This window comes from Enhydra lutris, unplaced genomic scaffold (genome assembly GCF_002288905.1).
Source record: "Enhydra lutris kenyoni isolate GAN:26980312 unplaced genomic scaffold, ASM228890v2 scaffoldscaffold78, whole genome shotgun sequence".
Taxonomy (NCBI): Eukaryota; Metazoa; Chordata; class Mammalia; order Carnivora; family Mustelidae; genus Enhydra; species Enhydra lutris.
The window spans coordinates 1,570,358-1,596,167 of NW_019154162.1; positions in this window are offsets into that span (position 1 = coordinate 1,570,358).

Here is a 25,810-nt window from a genome sequence, read left to right on the forward strand (position 1 = left end):
TTTAATTTAGAGGATATCTGTGGATAGCCCACTCAATGACCAATAACATGTTAAGTCTTTTTGTAGTTTACATGTGTTGGATTTAAAGAAATAAAACAGTATTGCCTAGAGGCATTGCTCTGGGGGGGCTGTTTGATGGAGTTTCTCAGAAACTTTCAGGTTATCTGTGCTTTGCTCAATGGGGAAGTTATTTTCAATTTAAGCCGCAAGAAGGCAGAGACTCTTCCTTTCATAGCATTCCTTTAGAAATCCCTGTGATTGCCACAGCAGGCAGGGAATCTGACTTGTGGGAAAGAGAGGTATAAAGTTTCCACATTAGATGGAGAGAGCCTTAGAGCTATAGAAAACATTTGATAATGTTGCAAAGGAAAAAGCCAAGCCTTTGTAGAAACCCTATGATAGTTTTAAGTTTCACATCGACACATTGAATAAGTAAAGAAATTTAGTGGAACACAAGAGGGATCAGTGGTTAAAATTACATATATAGAAACTACGTATGCCTTAAATATTTTACTTCTACCAAAACACAGACATGCTAATTAATGTATTAATCTTTGAACATAAGGCCAAGTCTTTCTCTTTAATACAAATCCTTGATTGATGTTGCATATTTTTTTTAAGATTTTGTTATTTATTTGAGATGGAGAGAGAGAGCACACAAGTGGGTGAGTGTCAGAAAGAGAGGGAGAAGCAGGTTCACCACTGAAAGGAGCATGAGGATGGGCTCAATCCCAGGACCCTGATATCGTGACCTGAGCTGAAGGCAGAAACTTAACCAACTGAGCTATCCAGGCTCCCCGCATGTTTCTTTTTTTATAAAATGCACCCATGATTTCTAGTTTTGTGTTATTAAAGTAAGAGCAATAATGAGAAGCAAAAAATACAGAATAGTTCTTATTCTAAAATAATTCTCCTTAATTTTATGTTTAGGTGTATTAGACATCAACTAACTGATTTATATTTTTGTATACTCATATTTATTGTTTTCTAAAACATATTGCTTGTATTTTATGGAATAGATATCATTTGCACACTAACTTCAATTGGTTTACATGATAATTGAATTATGTTATTGAATTAACCTATACAATTAGAATCATTTTGGGAACAAACTAAACCAACTCTTGATAAACATAAAACATGAGCAGTGAAAGCCTAAATTTAAGAGTACTCAAGATTGCATGTCATGAGCATATATTAGTGTATTTTGCAGAAATAATAGATATAATCAGTTCCTTGGGCCACTGGTCAAATTGGATCATTTAAGAGCACTAAAATCACACCAAAAATTGGAAATGAAGGATATAAAGGCTGAGAATTGCGTGGGTATAAGTTCCTGTTATGGACAATTGCATGCATGCCTGGACTCTAAGCTTCATGTCTTCTCAGCTAACAGGAGTCTTCTTCCCTGCTCAGGTTTTCTTTAAAAAAATGATAGGACACTTTACATCATGAATCCTCAAGATGTCTAATGCTCTCTTCTCCCTAAAATATTGCTTGGATACAGACTTAAAACAGGAACATATAAGGAGAATAACATAGAACAGATAATCCCAAATTTTTTTGATTTTGCAAGAGTACAAAAACTATACACCTTCAGTAGAAACCTTACTTTGTAATTTGAGTTTTGCTTTTTTGCTCACCAGGCTAGTGATATGAGGTACAATATTCTCTTGTGACGCTGGGCAGCGGCAGTGTCCAGTCAGTCGCAGAATCACATAACTCACAACCGTTCTGTACCCAGACAACCAACCTGTTTTTCACATTCAGTACAATAGTCCATAACTGACATGAGATATTCAACATTTGATTATAAAATAAGCTTTGTGTTAGATAATCTTACCCAACTGTATGCTAATGTAAATGTCCTGAGCACAGTGCTGACAAAAGTGATTCTACCTTTGGCCCTCCATCTTACTCACACCTGGACAGTGATTTCCCTCCAGGTTCCATGTTCCAGGCCCCTTACTGGTTAATGCATATCCTGACCAGAATGTGACAAGGTTTGCTCTGATATTTCTGAAAGTGGTGCCCATAAGTACCACTTTCGATAACAGGTAGAGATTGTCTGGCACACAGCAGAGATAGCACCATTTTAGATAAGTACCCTGTGACCCCATTACAATGCCCCTCATTTTGTAGAAGCTGTGACTTAAGGTCCAACTGAAGCAGAGAAAAGCTTCATAGTACCTGGATCATCCGTCTACTTGCCTCATTCTCCCCTGTCAGGAAGTTACCTTGAATAAAACTGTGTAAGTGGTATGGAGTGTCTTACTTCAGAGGAAGATCTGTGTAATGTTAAACCATTTCAAAGAAAATGCAATAAAATGTGGCTTCTTCTCAATAGCATTAAAACACCCATTCTAACCAAAGTAATACGTAAATGTAATAAATTCCCAATGAAAACTTATGAGAACATTTTAGTTTTGGAATTTAACAAGTTGATTCTAAAATTAATGTTAAAGAACTAAAGCTATAAGTAACTACAGTGAATTTAAAGAACTTGAAAGATGCCCTACCACACTTCAAAATTTATACAGTTTTCTAAATTAAAACAGCATGATATTAGAATAATATCTATGGATGAATAATCCAGTAAAATAGAATAAACTAGAAGAAGAACTTTTATATGGAATCTTTTATATATGAATGAAATGGCAAAGCTAGTTAAAATAAACATAATTCAATAAATTATTGCTAAAAAAAGAGGTAGAACACAAGAAGGTTTTTTTGTTTGTTTGTTTGTTGTTGTTTTGTTTTGTTTTGTTTTTAATTCAAATAGTTTTGGGCACCTGGGTGGCTCAGTCATTAGGGATTTGCCTTTGGCTCAGGTCATGATCCCAGGGTCCTGGGATGGAGCCTTGCATCAGGCTCCCTGCTCAGCAAGAAGCCTGCTTGTTCCTCTCTTATTCCTCTGTTAATGTTCCCTCTCTCACTGTCTCTCTCTCTGTCAAATAAATATATAAAATCTTTAAAAAAATTCAAATAGTTCTACCCCCTTACACTACATGCCCCAGGCTGTTCATGTACACACAAACACACACATACACACACCAATCCCAAATGAATTTAAAAAACTAAATAAAGGAAAAAACTAATATTTAAAGAAAATACAGGAGCACATCCTCATGATCTGGTGTAGCGAGTATTTCTCTAAAAAGCACAAATAGCCTAATGTTTAACTGCATTAAAATTTAAAACTTTGGATCAATACAAGTCACTATAAGGATAAGCTAAATGACAAGCCAGTCTGAGAGGATATTTTCAATGCATATTATTCTTAAAAGTCCAGTATTTAAAATATATGAAAAACTCATAAAAATCAGGAGAGATAAGCAATCTAATAGGAAAAAGCACCAATGACTTAAACATCCAATTCAGAAAGGAAGAAGCCAAAATATTCAATAACATTTTAAAAGATGCTCAGTCTCGGGGCGCCTGGGTGGCTCAGTGGGTTAAAGCCTCTGCCTTTGGCTCAGGTCATGATCCCAGAGTCCTGGGATCGAGCCCCACATCGGGCTCTCTGCTCAGCAGGGAGCCTGCTTCTCTTCCTCTCTCTCTGCCTGCCTCTCTGCCTACTTGTGATCTCTCTGTCAAATAAATAAATAAAATATTTAAAAAAAAAAAGATTCTCAGTCTCCATAGTAATCAGATAAATACCTAATAAAACCATAATGAGATGCCATTCCATATCCATTATATTGGCAAGGTTTAAGAATTCTGAACACTAGCAATGAGAAGGTAGAGAAACAGGCACAATTGTGAGAATATAGATGCATACAAACACTTTGTAGAGCAATTTAGCAATATAAAGTCAGATTGAATAAATACAATCCCTTGGAACTACATTTTTTTTTCTTTAGATGTAAACCATGGAGACTTTCTTGCTCATATGCCCAGGGAAATATATAAAGAATATTCCTAGCAACTTGGGTGTCATAGACAAAGGCTGAGGAAACTTCTGTGCTTAAAAAAAAAAAGTCATAATAATAAATACAAATAATAAATATAGTATGATTTCCAAATGTGGGATATTGCAGAGTAATTACCACCAATGAAACAGGGCCTCGTGTTTCAACATAATCTTTCAAAATATAGTTTCAAGTAAATGAAAGCAAGTTCATTGATAATAGAGAATGATTCCATTTATTTTATTTTTTCCCTTGATATGATTTTTATGAATTTGCAATGATACTAATGACTTGTGACACACTGTGCTACCTAACCATGATTAAGACAACCAATGATATTTCCTCATATCTTTAAAGATTTTAGTTATTCAGGAGAAGGAAAGAGAGAGAAAGTAAGAGCAAGGGGAGGGACAGTAGAAGAGGGAGAAGCAGACTCCCTGCTGAGCATGGAAATTTAACTGGTCTTGATCCTAGGACCCTGAGATCATGACCTGAGTGAGATCAGACACTTAGTTGACTAAGTCACCCAGGTGCCCCAATAATTCCTCATATTTGAGGAAACCATATGGATTATCCTAATTCAGAGTTTCCCCAGTTTATTTTAAATTATAAAACCTTCAAAACCATATATTGTTTAGAAAATAGAAACAATATTTTTTAGATGCATAGGTATAATAATCACCCACTTATTATAGAGTTACTTTGAAACTATTGAAAGGTAAGTGGCCTTCAGGAGGTATATGAGTGGCTTAAGCTCTCTAGATTGTTTGTTTTTTTCCCTTGTTTCTTCACTTTTAACACCGGATTTAAATTTTGAAAGGGAAAAAAAAATGAGTAAATCTACTCACCACCCTTAGAATTTAATCTCTTAACCCAAATGTAATCATCTAAATAATTGCTTGGGTAAACTTTCTAATTTATGTATACATACACATATATGTAACAGACACTGAAATGGAGGCCTTACTGGTATATCTGGTACCTCCTATGAACCACCTAAGTTCCATTTGGTCTCATTTGTCTTTTTTTTTTTTTTTCCAGCTACTGAAGTGTGGGCATAACCAACCTCACATGAAGTTGAACCTTTAGTGCCTTTCTTAAATCATCACTGCATCCTATTATTTCCTGCCCTTTGTCTTTTGTGTGGATGCCTTTCTTTGGGAAATCCAATTGGTGCTCCTGAATTAACTGAAAATTTTCAAAATTTGGGGGCACAGGGGTGGCTCAGTTGGTTAAGCATCTGTCCTTATCTCAGGTCATGAATCCCAAGATTGAGTTTCAGATCAGGCTCTCTGCTTAGCGGGGAGTCTGCTTCTCCCTCTGGCCCTCCCCTTCTCATGCTTTCTCTCTCTCTTTCACTCAAATAAATAAATATATAAAATCTAAAAGAAAAAAAAAAAAAAGGAAAGCTTTGAAAATTTTGACCAACTGGGTACTAGAGGTCCTAAAAAGCATATCACATGAATCATCATCTCTTGCCATGTAATAGAATGACTAGTAGCATGTAGTGGTGGCAAACTCCATTATGTTTCTTTGGCTGATTGTCCCTTCCACCTTCCTGTTTTCCTCCCGTCTCTCAAGTCAGCTCCCTGGAACACTTGTCAATCCAATACTTGCACATAAGACTATGTTTTAGGTTCACCTTTTTGGAGAACCAAGGCTAAGATAGAAAAATAATGAAATAAAATATATGTGAAATATTTCACAGCTAAATAGCTTTTTTCCTACAAACACATCTTCAACTCTTACCTCATGAACCAGGAGAGGGATATGAAACATATTCACAGTGTGGAGAGGACTAGTGAAGAGATTTCTCTGGGAAAAGCTGCTATCTTGGTCTCCCAGGAGGAGAGCATTTGGGATTGATTCTATCTTCTTACCTAAGGCCTGAAGACTTTGAACTTCAATAAGACTCTTTGGAGAAGCTCTTTTGTGCTTCTTTGCAGTTCTGTGACATGGTAGGGTTGGTCTCACTCTTTCCTAGAGAAATCTAGAAGATGAGAAATCCACAGAATACTCTCAACATTGGTGATGGACCAAAAAAAGTTCTCAGAATTAGAAACCAGTTGTATCCCAAGGATTTCTGTTGGACTAAAGGTTCAGGAATCATTCCAATTACCCAGAGGTGTGCCATGAGAAAAAGACCCAATACAGAGACATAGAGAGTAAAGAAGAAATTGGCATGGAGTCCTGTCAAACATGGCCCTATCAAAACATGGCTACTTAGAGAGGGAGAAGAAAGGTTACAGTTGAAATTTCCAAGTGATTAACAGAGGCAGAAAGCAATTGCAACCACTTTCAAGAGAAATACATGTAACAGGGCAGAAGAGAGAATCCCAGCTATGAAACTTTTTATAGAAACACCTTGCAGGAAAGTCATCTAAAAAATGTTTCCATATCCAAAGAACATTACACTGGGTTAATATATGACTAGATCAAGGAGGATCTTACTTCTTCATTTTTTCTCCTTCCTCACAACCAACCTGGAGAAAATGGCCAGAGAGCTGGTGAACTTTAATTGGTGAAGGTGGTCCAGTTTTGCTGATATTTAATGCAGAGTTCCTTTTTTAAAAAAATTATGTTATGTTAGTCACCATATAGTATATCATTAATTTCTGATGCAGTGTTCCATGACTCATTGTTTGCATATAACACCCAGTGCTCCATGCAATATGGCCCTCCTTAATACACATCACCAGACAGAGTTTCTTTTAGAGTTGTGCACTGAACAGTCTAAACTCTACAATGAGGATTGCATTGCACTTCAGCTTTCCTGAGAATAAGAGAAAAAAGGACAAAATATCATGTACCCTGAGGGAACTTTTTCCAAAGGCATTGTGAGAGATTACACTTACACAGTAAATTGTGAAAGGCAAAGTGGGAAAATTAGAAATGTAGGTATCATAACATGCATGTGTGTGTATGTGTGTGTAAATGAGAATACATTGAACAAGTTGTTTCCTTACTTCTTTAATACATAAAATATATATTTATAAATATACATACGATTGATATCTATGATTATGATTATTTTCCCACAATTAGCACGTTTAGGTTTATTTCATTTTTAACTTTTTATAATTATTACATAACAAATATATGAATTCACAAACATTGTAGAGAGTGTTTCAACCTTTGATTGCCTAGAGTCTTGTTCCATTAGAGGAAAGTATTTGTGTTGGTATGTATCTTAGAAAAGAAAAATATAGTCACTTTATTTTTTTTATCAAAATGTTATCATGTTTCATTTATCTTTAGAATTCATTGTTTCCAAACAAAAATATGTCTTGGGGAACAAAATAAACTGACAATTACATAATTATAAAGCTGCCTCATTGTTCCAATCCATAATATTTTATTTCATGGTATGAATGGCACACGGTTAATTTATACAGTGTATTTTATGGTGCGGTTCTAACCCTTGAGCTGAGTGATACACCAGCTAGACCTCTGGTCAATGCTCAAAATTTTTATTGATTTGATTGACACTTTAAGCCAAAGATGGTCTTAACATTAAGTTATTTTTCAGCTTTCAGTTTTGGTAATATTTCAGTCCCACCAAGTACTCTTTGATTTGCATCCCCAATTTGAACCCACACAGAAATTTTGAAAGCTCTTTTTTCCCTGTCATCATAGATTTAATATAAGATGGCTTTAGTGAGGGCTCGTGTTACTAAGAATTCATTACAACAAGAAAATATACTGAGCGATATGATCACAAGTAATGAAAATCAAAAGATGATCAGATTAGGTGAGCAAGGTATTTTGGGGAGTAGAATTTTTTTGCATTTAATTAACCTAAACAATTTGTTTACTTGTCCATAATCTATTGTGTGTTCTTCTTGGTGGATTATTGACAAAACAGATTGCATTATTTTCCTATTTTTATATCTGTAAGTACATTATGTGTGCCTCTTCTTCTACTAAACTATGATTCAGAGCATTTAAAGGTTATGAGAGTTCAAGTTTTACTTTGATAGTCTGTTCCTTATGTCACCCCAGAAAACTCAGGTGGAAAAAGTCAATCTTTGAGAATCAAAAACTTGAAAAGTTTAGGAGTAGGAGAAACTGTGGTAACGTCTATACTTCTCATTTCGTCATAATAATGGGGTAACTGAGACCTAGAGAACTGGTTCATGTAACAAATTTGAGTCCCATTGTAGACTCATGTCTTTTTCAGAAATTTGTCCAAATACTCTTTCACCATTCTTGCCCATCCTGAACAGCTTGCCCTACCATTAACTCTAATGTTAAATATTCATTTCCTTAAGACATATATGCCACAATTGGGCTGGAATCCAATTCTACAGTCTCCTTATTTCGATTGTAAGACCCTTCTTCTCAGGGCACCTGGGTGGCTCAGTGGGTTAAAGCCTCTGCCTTCGGCTAAGGTCATGATCTCAGGGTCCTAGGATCAAGCCCCGTATCGGGCTTTCTGCTCCACAGGGAGCCTGCTTCTCCTCTCTCTCTGCTTGCCTCTCTGCCTACTTGTGATTTCTCTCTCTAAAAAAAAAAAAAAAAAAAAAAAAAAAAAGACCCTTCTTCTCTGGGGTGCCTGGGTAGTTCAATTAGTTAAGCATCTACCTTTGGCTCAGGTCATGATCCCAGCATCCTAGGATTGGATCTCCCTGCTCAGCTGGGGAGTCTGCTTCTCCCTCTCCCTCTGCTCCGCTCATGTGATCTCTATCTCTTGTTCACTCTCTCTCCTTCTCAAATAAATATATGAAATCTTTAAAAAAAATTACCTTGTTCTCCTTCTCTTTTTCAAAGCTTTTTCCTTTTTTGAATTGTTAACCATGAGACTTTAATTCTCCTCTTGTCCTATACTCACTTTTAGGTCTCAATTTCACTTTTTTTTTAATAAGAGAAGTAGAAGACTATGGTTTTCTTGACCACTGAAACTCCTGTCATTGGAAATGCCCATATCCATGATCAGGCCATTCTAACACAGTACACTTCTAACCTTCCTCTCTATGCCAGTTTATCTACTTTCCCTTAGAACACATGGTGGATCTAGCCATCTTCAAGAATTATTGCATCTTGGAAGTTTTAAACACTAATTCATCTCTCTCAGGCATTCATGACCAACTCATTTCTCATAAACACACTGATATCTGGGAACTTTGATCATTATCTGATTTTTGTAACTATTCTACACTCATTCATTTTCCTAACCAGTCTGAACCTCATGAATGATCCAACATTAGAATCACTATCTTATCAAAATTATTAATATTCTTATGGTTTGGCTTTTTGCCATGTGGCCTATGACTTATAATCTTATGTCACTCCTAAAAGTCTAATTTCTCTAATTCTGTTTTTGGTGACTGAAAAATTTTGTATAGAATCTCCTGAGTATTTACTCCCTCCTGATCAACACAAATGGTATAGAACATGGCCCAGCAATCTTTCTACATGTCCCAATTTAGCTCTTTCTGATATGAGTCACTGCAAATTGAAAACCTTTGATCATATATAATCTCCATGTATGTTTATTTTTCATGTACTTCTAACAGGCAGAGATTTCACTTTCTGTACTTTGTGAGTTTGGTTTGGAGCAGTTTATACATTGTAATAAGCAAATAGTTTTAAGAAAAAAACATACTGTTGCAGCTGAAATAGACTATAGAGATAATCCAATCTAACATTTGGAGAGTGATAAAAAAATAGTAAAGTGTCTTGCCTAAAATCTCACTGCTTTCTACTGTAAGACAGGAATATAATTTAGTTGTGTCTGTGAGCCAATATCTATCATATACTGAGTACCATACTATTGTTCTTTAAGAACATTTTCTCTTGGGGGCACCTGTGTAGCTCAGTGGGTTAAGCCTCTGCCTTCAGCTTGGGTCATGATCTCAGGGTCCTGGGATCAAGCCCCACATCAGGCTCTCTGCTCAGCGGGGAGCCTGCTTCTCCATCTCTCTCTGCTTGCCTCTCTGCCTACTTGTGATCTCTCTCTCTGACAAATAAGTAAATAAAATCTTTAAAAAAAAAAAAAGAACATTTTCTCTTAACTAGTCATGGAAAACTAACACCTGAAATTAATATAACTTTAGTAAGTTAAACAAAGCTATTTCTCCCTCAAAAATTCCCAGTGAAGGTGTCTGTTGTCATGATCATTCACCTGGTACATGAGAAATAGAAGAATATAGAGATTCCCAAGCTGGAAGCATATACATTTCCATCTCTATATTATGTCCTCTTGCAATCTATTGGTAAGAGCATGTTGTGTAGTTCTACCTGAATGCATGTGGCCTGGTGTACAAAGCCCTTGATAGGGCATTTGCTTCCAGCAACAAATCTACACCAGAAGGAGAACAATGAATCTATTTTAATCTGTTCTTTGTAGCTCTCTAATTTAGTATTTCATTCCAGACCCTTTTGGCAGTATCATTATTACCCTTATCCCAAAAAAGGGAACTCTGGCTTTAGAGGTTAGGTCACCTGTCAAATATTAGGCATTATGTGGAGATAGAGGAAAGCATCAAATCAGGGGCTTGAATTCAAACTCCAGAGTCATTTCTACCGTATCACATCTCCTTGCAAAATATATGCCACCGCTGACCATCTTGAAAGGTATGGATATGTGTCTCTTCATGTGTTTGTCTTTTTTGCAGTTACATAAGCTAGATAAGTCACAGTTCATTCAGCATGTTTTCTCTCTTCTTAGAGATAATGCTGTGGGCATTATTTCTATCACTCTCTTTAAAGATAGCCCCCCTGAAAGTCTAGAACTTCAACTTGAAAACTTAACTTGTATTATTTACACTTCTAAATTGTTTCAACTAATGGAATAGTCAGAAAGTTAAACCCACATAATTAAACAGAATTCTCTTTAGTTTTGGATTGCATTTCTGATTTTATTTATAAATTTCTTCTGTGCATTGTATAGATCATTATGAAGATGAGTTGACTCAGAAATCCTCAAGCAGTCATTTCATTTCTGCAAACATAGATTGTGCCTGTCATGTGCCAAGCCTTGTGTTTGATGCTAAGAGTAGAACGATAAATTACATGAAATACACAGCCCTATTCCTAAATTGTCACATGCTAAGTAGGAGGCATAAGAGCCATAGCATATGCTAAGAACAATAACAATAAAAAAAATGTAGGATGTGACAGAAGTTAGCACAGGACAATATATGTTCACACAGGGAATCTTTTAGTCTGGTTAGGAGAGATGACACATAAGTTGAGTCATAAAGTATAAGTAAGGGTATGAGGTAAAGAAAAATTGTGTTGCCACTGGGAGAGAGATGCCATGTGTTTTGTTTAACAATTAAAATCTTTTTAATCTTCTTTTCCCATAAAGAAAGAACACAGTATTTCACAGTATATATACTCAAAATTTTAATTCTCTGCTCTCTTACTTTTAAAATTTCTTCCTGTATTTACACCGACCTTGCTTTGCTATTTAGGTTCCATCATTATGCAGTTGATGATGACATGTAATGAGAATTTTGTGATGACCAAACATGTAGAAAAAGGCTCACTTGTTATCAGTTTTGGTGCAGATAAAGCAACAGAGAATGGATTTACACCCCCAGATGAAACAACCAAAAATAGAGTATCTAACTATATAATTATAACTAAAACTAAGTAGAACTGTAACTATGTGCATAATGACATTGGATATGGATAACAAAGGGCAGTGGTATTGGAGAAATGGGAAATATAGGAAGTGACTCTTCTGTTTGGCTCAATTTACTGTTGCCTGAAGAGGGTCTGTAGGCAGCTGCTGGGGGAAAACTCACTGGCTAGAGAGCTGAAATTTTGGGGATCCCACAGCAGCTAGAGTTGTCAAGACAGAGAGACACAGAAGACATAGTTGCACAATGGAGGAAATACAGAGATCTACAGAAAGTCCCCCCTTGAATATTCAGCAGACAACTGATCAGCATGTACCTTTGGGAAAACAAAAACAACAACTAAAAACAAAAACAAAAACAAAAAACAAACGAACAAAAAAACCTATCTGAAGCAAGGAAAAAAAAATCCAAAAGATTAGTAGTAGTTGTCCACAGAGATCACCCAGCCAAGAATAATCACTGTTTCTACCAGAAATCCCCTATGATTTATAGGACAGTGGATAGAATAAAGAGAATGGTCTTTCCTCAAGGATGGGTATAATTAGCCATAGACTGAGCACTATTCCAATAGTGACTAGAAAAGTATCTAAAACACCTAAACATCTAAATCTTAAGAGCGAGGGATAAAGAATCCAGCTGTTTCCTAGTAACTTGAGCACATACTAGAAAAAAAGAAATCTCAAGTATATTTGTAGAAACATAAAAACATCTAGCACTTAGCAAAGTTTAAAAAAAAAGTCTCTTATCCAACCAAAAGGTAGCAGACATGCAAAGAACCAATAAAATAAAAATTTTATGGCAGAGAAAACTAATCAATGGAATCTGATTCACACTTGACACAGATGTTACAATTATCAGACAAGTACATTAAATGTAATTATAATTGTTTTCCATAATTTCGAATGTTTACACAGGGTCAGAATGATATAAAATTGATTTAATTCATTAGAAAATCTACAAAGTTTGAGATAAAGTAGAACTAGCTGCTTCTGATGACAGAAAGATGCTACAGAAGAAAGCTCAATGAACTTGAACATATACCTAGGTAAAACAGAGAAAAAAATAATTAAAAATAAAATAAAATAAAATAAAATAAAGCATCAGTCAACAGTGGTGCAAGTTTGAGCAGGCTAAATTAAGTATAGTTACTGTACTAAAGGTGGGATAGAGATGAACAAGAAGAAAAACAAACTGAAAAAATTTACAAATTGATGAAACATATAAACTATAAGAAGTTCAGTTAAATTCAAGCACAAGATAAGAAGAAAATTACTAAAATAAATACTGAATAAACAAAAAAATTAATTACTAAGCTAAGTCATCAAAAGAAAATTTAAAACAATAGTTTAGAATTTTTGGATATAGAAATTCAGTTTGGATTTTTTCATCAAGTGGAGATTTTTTTTTTTTTTTTAATTTTTAAAACTGGTTAAAATTAAGACTTTCTTTCAGGCATGCAATACTTAAGGGATTTATTACCAACAGAGCCCCCATTATAAGAAAAATTAAATGAAGCACTTGGGGCAAGGGAAATATTAGTAGGAGATTATGTAATAATATTATATATCTCATTTGAGGTAAGACTGGTGGTTTCCTGCTGTACTACAGATGAATAGAGTTTTTATGTTGGCTCTGAGAGTAGTTATTCTTAAGAGAGTAGAATCCAGGCGGTGCCATGGTCACTCAGTTGGTTAAATGACCAACTCATGGTTTAGGCTCAGGTCATGATCTCAGAGTCCTGGGATCTAGCCCAGGGTCATGCTCAAAGCTCAGCACAGAGTCTGCCTTTTCCCTCTCCCTCCTCTCCCCCTTCCACCAAATTGTGCTCTTTTTCAGGTAAATAAATAAAATCTTAAAACAGAGAGAGAGAGTAGAATCCGTAATTATCTAGGAAAGAATATTTTATCAGATATTTGGTACTTCAAGAATTAAGAAGCAAAAGCTCCTTAACTTTCAAGTGAGGGGCAATTTATAAAACTAGGGAATATTATATTCTATATTTCTGTTCTTTTCATTCCTATCCTCATTTCTGATGTTCTAAGAGTACTACTTTTTATCATGACCTTTGTGATGAACTTCTTTTAACCAGTATTTGAGGGTACATCTAGAAATGAAAAACCTTTAATTTTTCCTGATGTATCATAATTCCCCCTTCCTTTCTGAAATAAAATTTTGCTGGCTGTGGAATTTATGGTTGATGGTTCTTTTCTTTCAGCTCTTAAAACTTTTTGTTCTACTCCCTCAATTCTCTATTATTTCAATTGAAAAATTTGTTGAAGTTCCCATTTGTATTCATTCACCTAGTATATTGTGTGTTTTTTTCCTCTGGCTGTTGTAAAAATTTTATCTTTGTCTTTAGTTTTCATTGGATTCACTGTGATTTGCCATGATTGATGTATTTGGGTATATTATATCAATATTTGATTCAGGTTCTCAAATATGCAGATTTGTATGTTTTGACAAATTTGGAACATATTTCATTATTTTGTTGCAAGCTCTTTTAATGCCACTCTGTTTCTTTTCTCTACTTGGGATTCCACTAAAACACATTTGAATTTTTCTTATGTTCCCCATAAGTTCCTAAAGTTCTATGTACTTTTAATTAGTCTATTTTCTTTCAGTTTTTCAGTTTTGGTGATTCTATTTGTTTGTCTCCATATTTACTAATATTATGTTATTTCCATTCAACTATTGAGCAAATTTCCATTTTATTTGTATTTTTCTTTTCCATAGTTTTCATTTTTTATAAATAACTTCTATATTCTATTTCTGACTATTTTTAAGAGAATTTACCACTTATTCTTGAAGGATTTATGGGGATTGCTTTAAACTTATTGCCAGATAATATCATCATTTGATTAATCTCAGGTAAGGTTTATGTATAATTTTCTCCTTCAAGAACTTTTTTACACTTCATTGGTTCATGGTATGCATGGTGATTTTTAATTTTCTTTTTGTATATGAGATCAATATTTGAGTTGTAGGTTTTGTTTTTCATTTTTTAAAAGACTTTATTTATTTTTAAATGGTTTTAGGTTTAGAGCAAACTTGAGCAAAGTTATAGAGGTTTTCCCTATAACCTTTGCCTTTACATTCATAGATATCCCCATTTTCAACATGCCAAGCCAAAGTAATTTATTTGTTACAACTAGTGAACCTACATTGACACATCATTATCACCCAGTCCATAATTTATGGTAGGATTTACAACTGATGCTGTACATCTCATGGGATTGCACAAATTTACAGTAAAGCGCATTTACCATTATAGAATCATTCAAACTGCTTTTACTTCCATAAAATTTTTCAGCACTGTGCCTATTTATCTCTTTTCCCTAACTTCTGAAAGCAACTGATTATTTACTTATTCACTTATTTATTTATTTATTTTACTTTCTCCATAGCTTTGCCTTCCAAAAAATGTCCAAGATTTGGGTTTATACATTATGTATTCATTCCAGATTGACTTTTTTCACTTTATATACTTTTAATATTCCTTTATTTTCTTTCTATGCCTTGATAGCTTATTTCTTTTTAACATTGAGTAACATTCCATTGCCTGGATATACATGGTTATTTATCTATCACCTACCAAATAAATAAATAAATAAATAAAAATAAAACTGTGTGCAGGTTTTTGTGTGGATATAAGTATTCAACACTTTGGGGTAAATACCAAGTGGTGCCATTGCTGAATCATGGTAAGAGAATATTTAGAGGATATTTAGTTTTGTAAGAAATTATCAAATTGTCTTCCAAGGTGTCTGAATCATTTCCTATTCCCACTATCAATGAATGAAAATTTCTGTTGTTCTATATCCTCAGCAGCATTTGGTATTATCATGTCATTGTTCTGGATTTGGCCATTCTAATAGGCACCTGGTTGTAAACTAAAGTTATTTGGATTTACAGCTTCTTAATGACATATTAAAAGAGCATCTTTTTCTATGGTATTTACCAACTGTATATTTTCTTTGCTGAGGTGTCTGTTTAAATTTTTAGTACATTTTTAATTGAGTTGTTTGTGTTCCTATTGTTGAGTTTTAAGGATTCTTTGATAACAGCTCTTTAACAGAGAGGATTTTGCAAAAATGTTCTCTTACTCTGTGACTTGTCTTCTCAGTCTTTGATATTATCTTTTGCACAACTTAAATTTTTAGTTTTAATGAAGTCTAGCTTATCAATTCTTTATTTTATGGATTGTGCCTATGGTGTTTTATCTGAGAAGTCATTGCCAAACAAAAGGTCATCCAGATTTTCTCCTATGTTATCTTCTAAGAGTTTTATATTTTTTTCATTTTACATTCTGATATGTAATACACTTTGAAATAATTTTGGTGAAAGAGGATGTCCAATGGCTCCAGGACTTTTTCAAGGAGACATTCTGCTCCACTGTATTGCCTTACTCCTTTGTCAAAGATCAGCTGACAATGTATTGGGATCTAGGTCCGTGCTCTATTTCTGCTGCATTGATTTGGTTTCTATTTTGCCAATACCACACTGCCCTCATTAATGTATTTCTATAGTATGTCTTGGAGTCAGTAGTGACAGGCTTCCAATTTTGTTCTCTAGTCCTGTGTTGGCTGTTCTGGATCTTTTGCTTCTCCATATAAACTTTAAAATCAGTTTGTCATTATACAGAAAAGAACTGTTGAATTTTTATTGGGATTTAAATGACTCTATAGAGCAATTTAGGAAGAACTTTCAATATGATTTTGAAAATGAATAGTGAGAATGACATGTTGGCCTTATGTCTGATCTTAAGTGGAAAAATTTTGAGATTCCCAACATTATGCAATATGGTTTTCTTAGATTTTGTATATATTCTTTTAAAATATTTATTTATTTGGAAGAGAGAGGGCAAGATGGCACAAGCATGACAGAAGGAAAGGGAGTGGCAGAGGGAAAAGGAGAAGCAGACTCCCCGCTGAGCAGGGAAGCCCAACTGGTTCTATCCCAGGACCCCTGGATCATGACCTGAGCCAGAGGCAGAAGCTTAACGAACTAAGCCACCCAAGTACTACAAAATTTGTAGCTATTATTTGTCAGGTGGAGAAACTTCTCTATTCCTAGTTTACTGAAAGTTTTTCTTTTTTTTTTTTTTAAATCACAATGGGTATGGAATTTTGTCAACTTTTTTTTTTCAATTGACTGATATAATCATGTGATTTTTCTTTTTTAGACTGTTGATGTCATGGATTACACTGATTTCTGAATGATTAAACTAGCTTTACATACCTGGGATAAATCCAACATTGTCATGCTCTATAATTCTTTTTGTATATTGTTAAATTCTAGTTGAAAATATTTTGTTGAGAATTTGTACATCACTGTTCAAAAGATAATTTTTGTCTCAAGTGTCTTGTAATGTCTTTGTCTGGTTTTGGTATTAAGGTAATTCTGGCCTGTATTAGGAAGTGTTCCCTCTGCTTCTGTTCTCTGAAAGGAACTGTAATGAATTGGTACGGTGTATTTCTTTTGTGTATGGTTGATCCAACAGTGAACCCATCTGGGCTGGGTTTTGGGCAAGCATAATGAGCATCCTTTGTTTTTGGAGATTATTTATTATTGTCTCCATTTCTTTAATAGATATAACTCCATTCATATTGTCTACCCTTCTTATGTGAGTTCTGGCAGATTTTGTTTTTAAAGGAACTGGTCCATTTCATTTAGTTTATCAAATTTGTGGACATAGAGTTGTTCATAATATCCCTTGATTATTCTTTTAATGTTTATAGGATCTGCAGTGATATTCTTTTCTTAATGTCTTTTTAAAAAATTTTTGAGGTACAATTTACATATAACATTATTAATTTTAGGTGTATAATGTAATGATTCAATACTTGTATTTATTATAAAATGATTCTTATAATATTACTGACATTAGTAATTTTTGCCCCTCTCCCTTTTTCTTAGCCTAGCTAAAGACTTAGCAATTTTATTTATCTTTTTATAGAACCAGCATTTTGTTTTTATTTTTTCTAATAATTTCTTTTTTATTTTTAATTTTTCTGTTCTTAATGTGTATTGTTTCTCCTTTTTGAATTTAATTTGTTCTTTTTTAGTTTCCTTAGGTGGAAGCTTTGATGATTTTTTTAGGTCTTTCTTCATTTCTATTATATGGATTCAGTGCTCTAAGTGCTGCTGCTCTATATCCTACACATTTTGATAAGTTGTGCTTTCATTTTCATTTAGTTCAGAATATTTAAAAATCTTTCTTGAGATATATTATTTGACCTATTTGTTATTCAGATTTTATTGTTTAATTTCCATGCATTATGGAATGTTCTGGTTTTTTTTTTTTTATATTGATTTCTAGTGTGGTATCATTGTGGTTTGATAGCAGACATTGGAGGACTTCTATTCTTTAAATTTGTTAATGTTTGTATCCCACCATGTGTTGTGGGAGCTTGAGAAGAATGTGTTATTTTTTTTTAAAGATTTTATTTATTTATTTGACAGACAGAGATCACAAGTAGGCAGAGAGGCAGGCAGAGGGAGAAGAGGAAGCAAGCTCCCCACGGAGCAGAGAGCCCGATGTAGGGCTCGATCCCAGGACGCTGGGATCATGACCAGAGCTGAAGGCAGAGGCTTTAACCCACTGAGCCACCCAGGTGCCCCGAGAAGAATGTGTATTCCTCTTGTTGGGTTAAGTAGTCTGTAGATGTGAGTTATATCCAGTTGATGGATGGTGTTGTTGAAACTGTTTCCTTACTAATTTTCTGCCTGCTGGATCCATCCATTTCTGATAGAAGTTGAGAATCGACATCTCCAAATATAACATAGTGAATTCATCTATTTGTTCTTGCAGTTCTATTAGTTTTTGCCTAACAGAGATTGACGCTTTGTTGTTAGGAGCATACATATAAAGGATTTTTTTTTTTACTTTTTTTGAGAATTGACACCTTTATTAGTATGCAATATATTTTTAAATCCCTGATAACTTTTCTTGTTTTAATTCAGCTCTTCTGAAATTAATTTAACTAATCTTGCTTTATTTTGATGAATGTTACCATGATATAATTTACTTTAACCAAGTACTTTTAATCTGTATATGTTTTTATATTTAAAATGAGGTTTTTCTAAACAACATATAGCTGGTTGTTGTTCTTAAATCTACTCCAACAATTTCTGTCTTTTAACTTGTGCATTTAGAACATGGACATTCAAATTAAAACTGACATAGTTGGATTGGCATATATTGTATTTGTTACTATTTTTTAATTGTTCTCCTTGTTCTTTGTTTCAATTATGTCTTTCACATTTCTCCCATTTTTTGGCTTTAATTGAGCATGTTATATGATTTTATTTTCTCTTTTACTTAGTATATGAGTTGTACTTTGTTTTCCCCTCTTTTTCTAGTGGTTGCCCTAGAGTTCACAACATACATTTACAGCTAATCCAGGACCCCTCAAATAACACTATACTCTTTCTAGGTAGTATGTGTATCATGTAATAACAAACTAATTCCCTCCTTCACATCCCTGGTATTATTGCTGTCATGTATTTTACTTATACGTAATTATACTATCTATGTAATTATATATATATGTATATATATAATCATATATTATTATATGATACAATGCATCATATAATATTTTGTTTTACTTTTGAAGGATAATGCCAGAGGTTACAGAATTCTGGATTGGTGTGTGTGTGTGTGTGTGTGTGTGTGTGTGTGTGTGTGTGTGTTTTCCTCTCAATTCTTTAAATATTCTCTCCATTCTCTTCTTGATTGTATGGTTTCTTAGGAGAAGTTGCCTTTCATATTTATCTCTTTTCCTCTATTTGTAGAGGAATTTGTAGAGGAAATATATTTCCTCTTTTTCCTCAGTTTCTCTCAGGATTTTTTTTTTGTAAACTTTGATTTCATGTAATTCAAAGATGATATGCTTAGGTGTGACTTTTTATCTTGCTTGATATACTCTTAGCTTCCTTTAACTGTGACTTGGTGACTGACATTAATTTAGGGGAAATTCTCAATCTTTATTATTCTACATAGTTCTTCTGTTTCTATATCTTTTTCTTCCCACTCTAATATTCTCAACTCACATATGTTACACATTTTGTAGTTGAAACACAGTCCTTGGATGTTCCGCTTTGTTTTCAGCCTTTGTTTTCTTTGTTTTTTTTTTTTGGTTTTTGAGCAGTCTTGATTTCTAGCTCACAGATTCTTTCTGTAGCCATGCCTAGTTTGCTAATGAACCCATCAAAGGCATTCTCCATCTCTGTTACAGAGTTGTTGTTTAATTTCCATTATTTCTTTCTGGTTCTTTTTAAAGACTTTCCCCTCTCTGCTTACACTGTCCATATGTTCTTGCATGTTCTATATATTGTCTGCTAGAGTCCTGAACAAATTAATCATAGTTTTAAATTCTCAGTCTGGTAATTCCAATATCCCTGCAATTGTAGTTTTGACGGTTTTGTGGTTGTAGTTCTGTGGTTTTCAGATTGTGCTTTTTTGTTTGTTTTTGTTTTTGGTTTTTGTTAATGGCTTGTAATTTTCTTCTTGATAGAGGGGTAAATTGGTCTGTTATAAATAGGCTTTATTAATGTGGAGGTAAGGAGTAGAGGGAAGGAAAGTTTTCTATAATCTTATGCTTAGGTCTCAGCATTTTGGTGAGCCTATGCCTCTGGACTGAATTTCACAAGCCTCTGTTAGTTGATTTTTTTGTTTTGTTTTGTTTTATTTTGTGTTGTTTTGTTTCATTTTTCCTTCCCTTTTTAGTAGGGACAGGATGGGTGGAGTGGGGTATAGTTGGACATTTTCCTTCTCTCATGTAGAAGGCTAGAGCCTGGTAGATTTTGATGTTTCTTCTCTAGATCAGTTAGGCTCTGATACCATCTCAGCAGGTTTGGGTCTGGTTAACTAGGTTCCCCCGAGGACAAACCTTTTTAGCGAGAACAGAATGCTCTGGCATATTTCAGGATAATTTCATTCCTTTTCCCTTCACCTAGGGTAAGCACATACAGTTTTTTCTTTAATAGTTTTTGTTGGAATCTTGTCGAGTTTCTAGAGGTAAATTTTACAATACTGCCCTTCTCACACTGGAGTTCTTAACTCGTAAAGTGCTTCACACTGACCTTCCAGCAATAAGTCGGTTTTCCTACCCCAAAATTAGTTCTTGGGGTGGATTTCTGCTCATGAATTTCGTCTCTAGGAAGCCATGACTTCTTGTATTCACCCTATCTTTCTCCAATCTTGGGGATAGTGGTATACCCTATGTCCTCTCCTTTCTTATGGATCCCTAAAGAGTTGTTGATTTTTCAGTCTATCTTTTTGCTAGTTGTTAGGACATACTGACAATTTCTAAAACACTTACATGCAGAATCTGGACCTGAGAGTCCTCCTCAGCTTTGTGGGTTTTGTTTCTGTATTTGTTTTGTGTGTGTGTGTGTGTGTGTGTGTGTGTGTGTGCGTGCGCATGTGTGTGTTTTGTTTGTTTTTTGTTTTTGTTTTTATAATTTCCTTTCCACTGCACCTTTCTATGGAGTAGAAATCAAAATGCAAGATTGCAGAGGCACTTGAGTGGCTCAGTCTATTGTCTGACTCTTGATTTGAGCTCAGGTCATGATCACAAGTTACTGAGATCGAACCCTGTGTCAGGCACTTTGCGGAACTTGTTTAAGATTCTCTCTCTTCCTCCCCCTCTGCCCCTTTCTCTCAAAAACAAACAAGCAAACAAAAAAAAAAAGGGAGAGAGAGACAGAGAGAGAAAACAAAAGGGAAGGATGCATGTATGTCTAACATATGTCAAATTCTCTCTCTAAATGCATATCTATATCTATATTGATATCATCTACATCTAGATACGAAATCTCATTTCTGATTCATCACCCTGCCTAGGGTTTTGAAACTTTTATGTTTCAATGCTAAAACCAATGCAGTTGGGAAAATTTTCCTTGTAAAATGAAAACTTTTAATTGAATTATAGTTCCCAAGATTAGTCAATTGTTAAAATTGCCTGTACAATATTTTAGGATAATTTCTTGTCTCAATTTCTTAATCAGAAAATCTGGAAGATGGAGTCTTGAATTTTATTGTTTTAAAATTTCTTCTGTGTACTTCTGACAATCACTCGATTTATATTAGTGAGAACTGAAGATTTCTGTTTCTCTATATACAATTCAATGATTTTATGAAATATTTATTGTTGAGCAATCTCTGGATTGCTCCAAAATGGAGATTAAATCCTAATGCAGGGGGGAAAAAGTGAAACTTGAAGGTCATTGTATTTTATGGAAAATATCATAATAAAGAAGCAATCAGAGAGTTACCTAAAATGAGCTTTCTGGTATTGTGCCAAGCGAGATAAGGTGGCCAGGATCTCATTCACAGCCGTTCCCTTAACACTTGCTGTTCAACACTTTTTTTTTTTTTATTGTTGTCCACATTTAGCCATTGGCAGAATGAAGTGATTGGTTTCATTTTCTATATTGTCTACTCTTTTTATTCTGTACATCCTCCCAGTCTCCATTATGTAGGTAGATTCTCTTCACACTTTCTTTCAGAAATTTACAAAATATAGCCCATTAAGGATCTGAAATAGTTTTCAGTAAGTGTAAAATTATGTACAAGAAAAAAAAAAGTAAATGTACAGTACACAAATGTCAACAAATTTCATAAACAAAAATCTAAGTGAATGTCTTCCTAACTTCTTGGTGGAGAACAGATTTTTTAAAAGAAAAATATAAAATTGTTAATCAAAAATGTTAATAAATTTGAATATTCCAAAAATATATAAATTCCATTTATTCTAAGATACAAGTGGAAAGATAAACTACAAGTCTTTAGAAGACATTTACACTCCAGACAACCAATAGATGCTTAAAATTAGGAATATATAAGGCACTCCAAAAATCAATAAGATAAGAGCAAATAACCCAAGAGAAAATGAACTTTTTACAAAAAAGAAAATATAATTTTTGGTACTTTTATAATAAGATATTCACCCTCACCAATAATTTGGGGGAAAAATAGGAATATGGTAATTTGTTATTTTGACAACTGGAATAAAATAAGATGTGGCTGAAATCCTAAATACTGTTAAGGATGTAGATTATATTAGATCCTTTAATAATTGTTATTAGCATTCTCATTTCAGAAATTGGGCATTATTTTATGAAGTCAAATATCCAGTATTCTAAGACATGTTAGTACTAATCATAATTATATAACCAAGACTTGCCAATCCTTACCAGTAAGTGTATGCAAGAATGTTTATAACAGCAAAAACTGTACACAACTGGAATGTTCATGGTCAGGAGAACAGATAAACTTTCTGTGGTATATTCACAGGTAGCTCATATTATAGCTATAAAACTGAATGTAGTATAGTGAAAATAAACTGAAAATATATACAATACATATGTCAATAATAATTCTGAATGAGAAAAAAATGGTACCAAAAAACTATGTATAATATAATGCCTTCTTAAAAGATGAAATTTGGAAAACAAGCCACACTAAACCCTGTATTATTTTTCGTTGTCTAGTGACCAAAGAACAAAATACAATTTATTCTCTCCCACAAAAATGCATTCCATATACAATAGTGGAGGTGCACCTGTAAATCCATAATAAAATCTCACATTTGAAACAGAGGGAAGCAAGAGGAACATAACTCTCATTGGTCCATGAAAATGATGAAATTCTCACAAACAAGTATTATTGGGAGAGCTCTCTGACTGGACAGTAAAGAAGGTCTTTAATTTGACCTCAGTTCTTTTCTCTGGAATATTTATCTCTATATATTATTTTTCATGGCTCTTAGCACCACATTCTGAGACTTTCCCTCATCGGTTTACACATATGGCCACATCTGAAGTGGATATTGAAAAATGGGCCTTCATTGTGAGCTTACAGCTTTTGCTTACCTCCTCCTTCATGTCTGTGTAAGGGTTTCTTACTATTATTTTTATTTGTATTAGGCTTCAGTTTATGGATTTCTTGGGAATAAAATGTCTACTCAATAATCAACTACTAATTTATCCCTTCAGTCAGACCACGTGCTGTTAGTTATATTCAAATTTATTTCTGAGGCATACTTTATAATTCTCTGTCATCTATCTATCATCTATCTATCATCTATCTATCTATCTATCTATCATCTATCATCTATCTATCAAATGTCTATATACATAATTTTTCCCATTCCTGGCCTCAATATCTCAACTTAGAAAGGAGTGCCTGTAGTCCATCTGGCTTGAGTAATATCAAAATATACTTCACCACATGGCTAGGTCTTTTAAGGGGAGTTTGTTGCTCAAAATCTTTATTAAATCTTTTTTTTTTTCACTTTATATCTAGAACCAGTTGGCTTTTCCAACTTGTTGTGGCCCTGAATTTAATGAGTTTCTCTATTCTTTTTCATTTCTGCTTTTGAACCAGCCAGCTGTTTTTTTTTTTAAAGCTCATCCCTTATTTCTAAAATCTTACTTAATGCAACCAGTTAAACCCCAATATCCAACTTAAAGTCTATTTCTAAAACTCTTCTGTGAGAGCCATAGACTCAGTAGGCACCTGCTTTCTCAGGTATTGATGACAGAAGCTACTAAGTTTTTTGCAACTCCATGACACAGGGCTCCATCCCTCTAGCCTCTTATAATGATTTTCTTGCCACTCTATCATGGACTTACATAGTTGAGGCCTTTTTTAAACAATAGGATGCTGATTTATATATTAATTATAACAATGTTAACTGCTATAACATATAAACGTTAGCTATCCATGGTTTAGCAAATTAGTAGTCTATTGCTTACTAAAATAAAACCCCAAATGATTGTTTCTAGTAAGCATGTGGCTGTGCCCCAAGTTGTGATTCCTTCTAGCAACTTACGGCTTCACTCTATTCAACATGTGGCTTCCACAGTTACAGGACAAAGGGAAAGAGATGTAAGGGCTGCATATGGAGGTTCTTTTGGTTAGGTTATGGAAGTGGCACAATTATTTCAGCTTATACTAAATGGCATAGAACGCAAACACGTAACCACACCAACTGAAGGGAAAGCTGGGAAAGAATTGTCTATCCTCATCATAAAGTAAATATGTTTGAAGAACTCTGAGCTAGTATTTGATACACATTTCATTGTAAATTTATTTTTTTGTTATTCTCCCCCATTAGATAATGAGTTCTTTGGAACAGATTCTTATTTTTTTCAACTTTTTATCCCCACAACAATCACTCCATTGGGACATGAAAAGTGTTGAAGGAACGCTAAATCAATGGTCTTCAGTTTTTGTAAACATGATCACAATAGTGATAGAAACCACAAATGTAGGAAAGACTTTAAAATGCAAGTTTGTGATACACTTCTGAGAATACAACTTTTGTCATCTATATACTCTGTATGATCTTTCTGATAAACATAGTGGAAAAATTAGATGAAAAGCACACATAAATGGTAGGTTTTAATTTTTTAATTTTTTATTATAAAATAAGCACAGGGGCACCTTGGGTGGCTCAGTTGGTTAAGTGTCTGAATTCTGGTTTAGACTGAGGTTATGATCTCAAGGTTGTGGGATGGAGTCCTACACAGGCTCTGCATTAGGTGTGGAGTGTATTTAGGATTCTCTCTCTTCCTCTCCTTATGTACCCCTAAAAATTAATAAAATAAAATAAACAAAAATACAGAAAAGCAGAGAAATCATATACTTCATGAGTGAGCTAAAGCAAATGCCCTTGTAACTTCCACACAGATGAAGAAATAGAAATTTGACAGCCACCTTCTTAGCCCCTCCATGGGTCCCATCCACATTATCAACTCAAAATACAAAATAACCACTATCTGATTTCTATAGTAATAACTTTCTTGTGTTTCTTAATTTTAGTACTCGACTCTACGCCCTTAGACAAAATAGTTTAGTCTTTCCCATTTTTACCTAGTAAGTATGTTTGTGTTTAACTCACGAATTATTGTTTCATCTTTTTATTTTTCTCATTGCTTATTTATTGAAGAACACTGGTCCTTTAAAATGTAGAGTTTTTCACCATCTAGATATTACTAATTGTGTATTCATAGTGTGGTTCTGCTGTTTCTATATCCTTTGTATTTCTTGCATAGCAGTATTCAGATGCATTAGCTATTTCAGGTTCAATACCAATGAGGATACTATAGGAAGTATGTCTTCCTACCAGGAAGGACACAAGGTCTAATTTCCCCTTTTTTGTAAGGTTAGTGACTGGTGATTCTCTAGGTCCTTTACTTCATCACTTACTGGGTATTTTCTTTTTTTCTTTTTCTTTCTTTTTCTTTCTTTCTTTCTTTCTTTCTTTCTTTCTTTCTTTCTTTCTTTCTTTCTTTCTT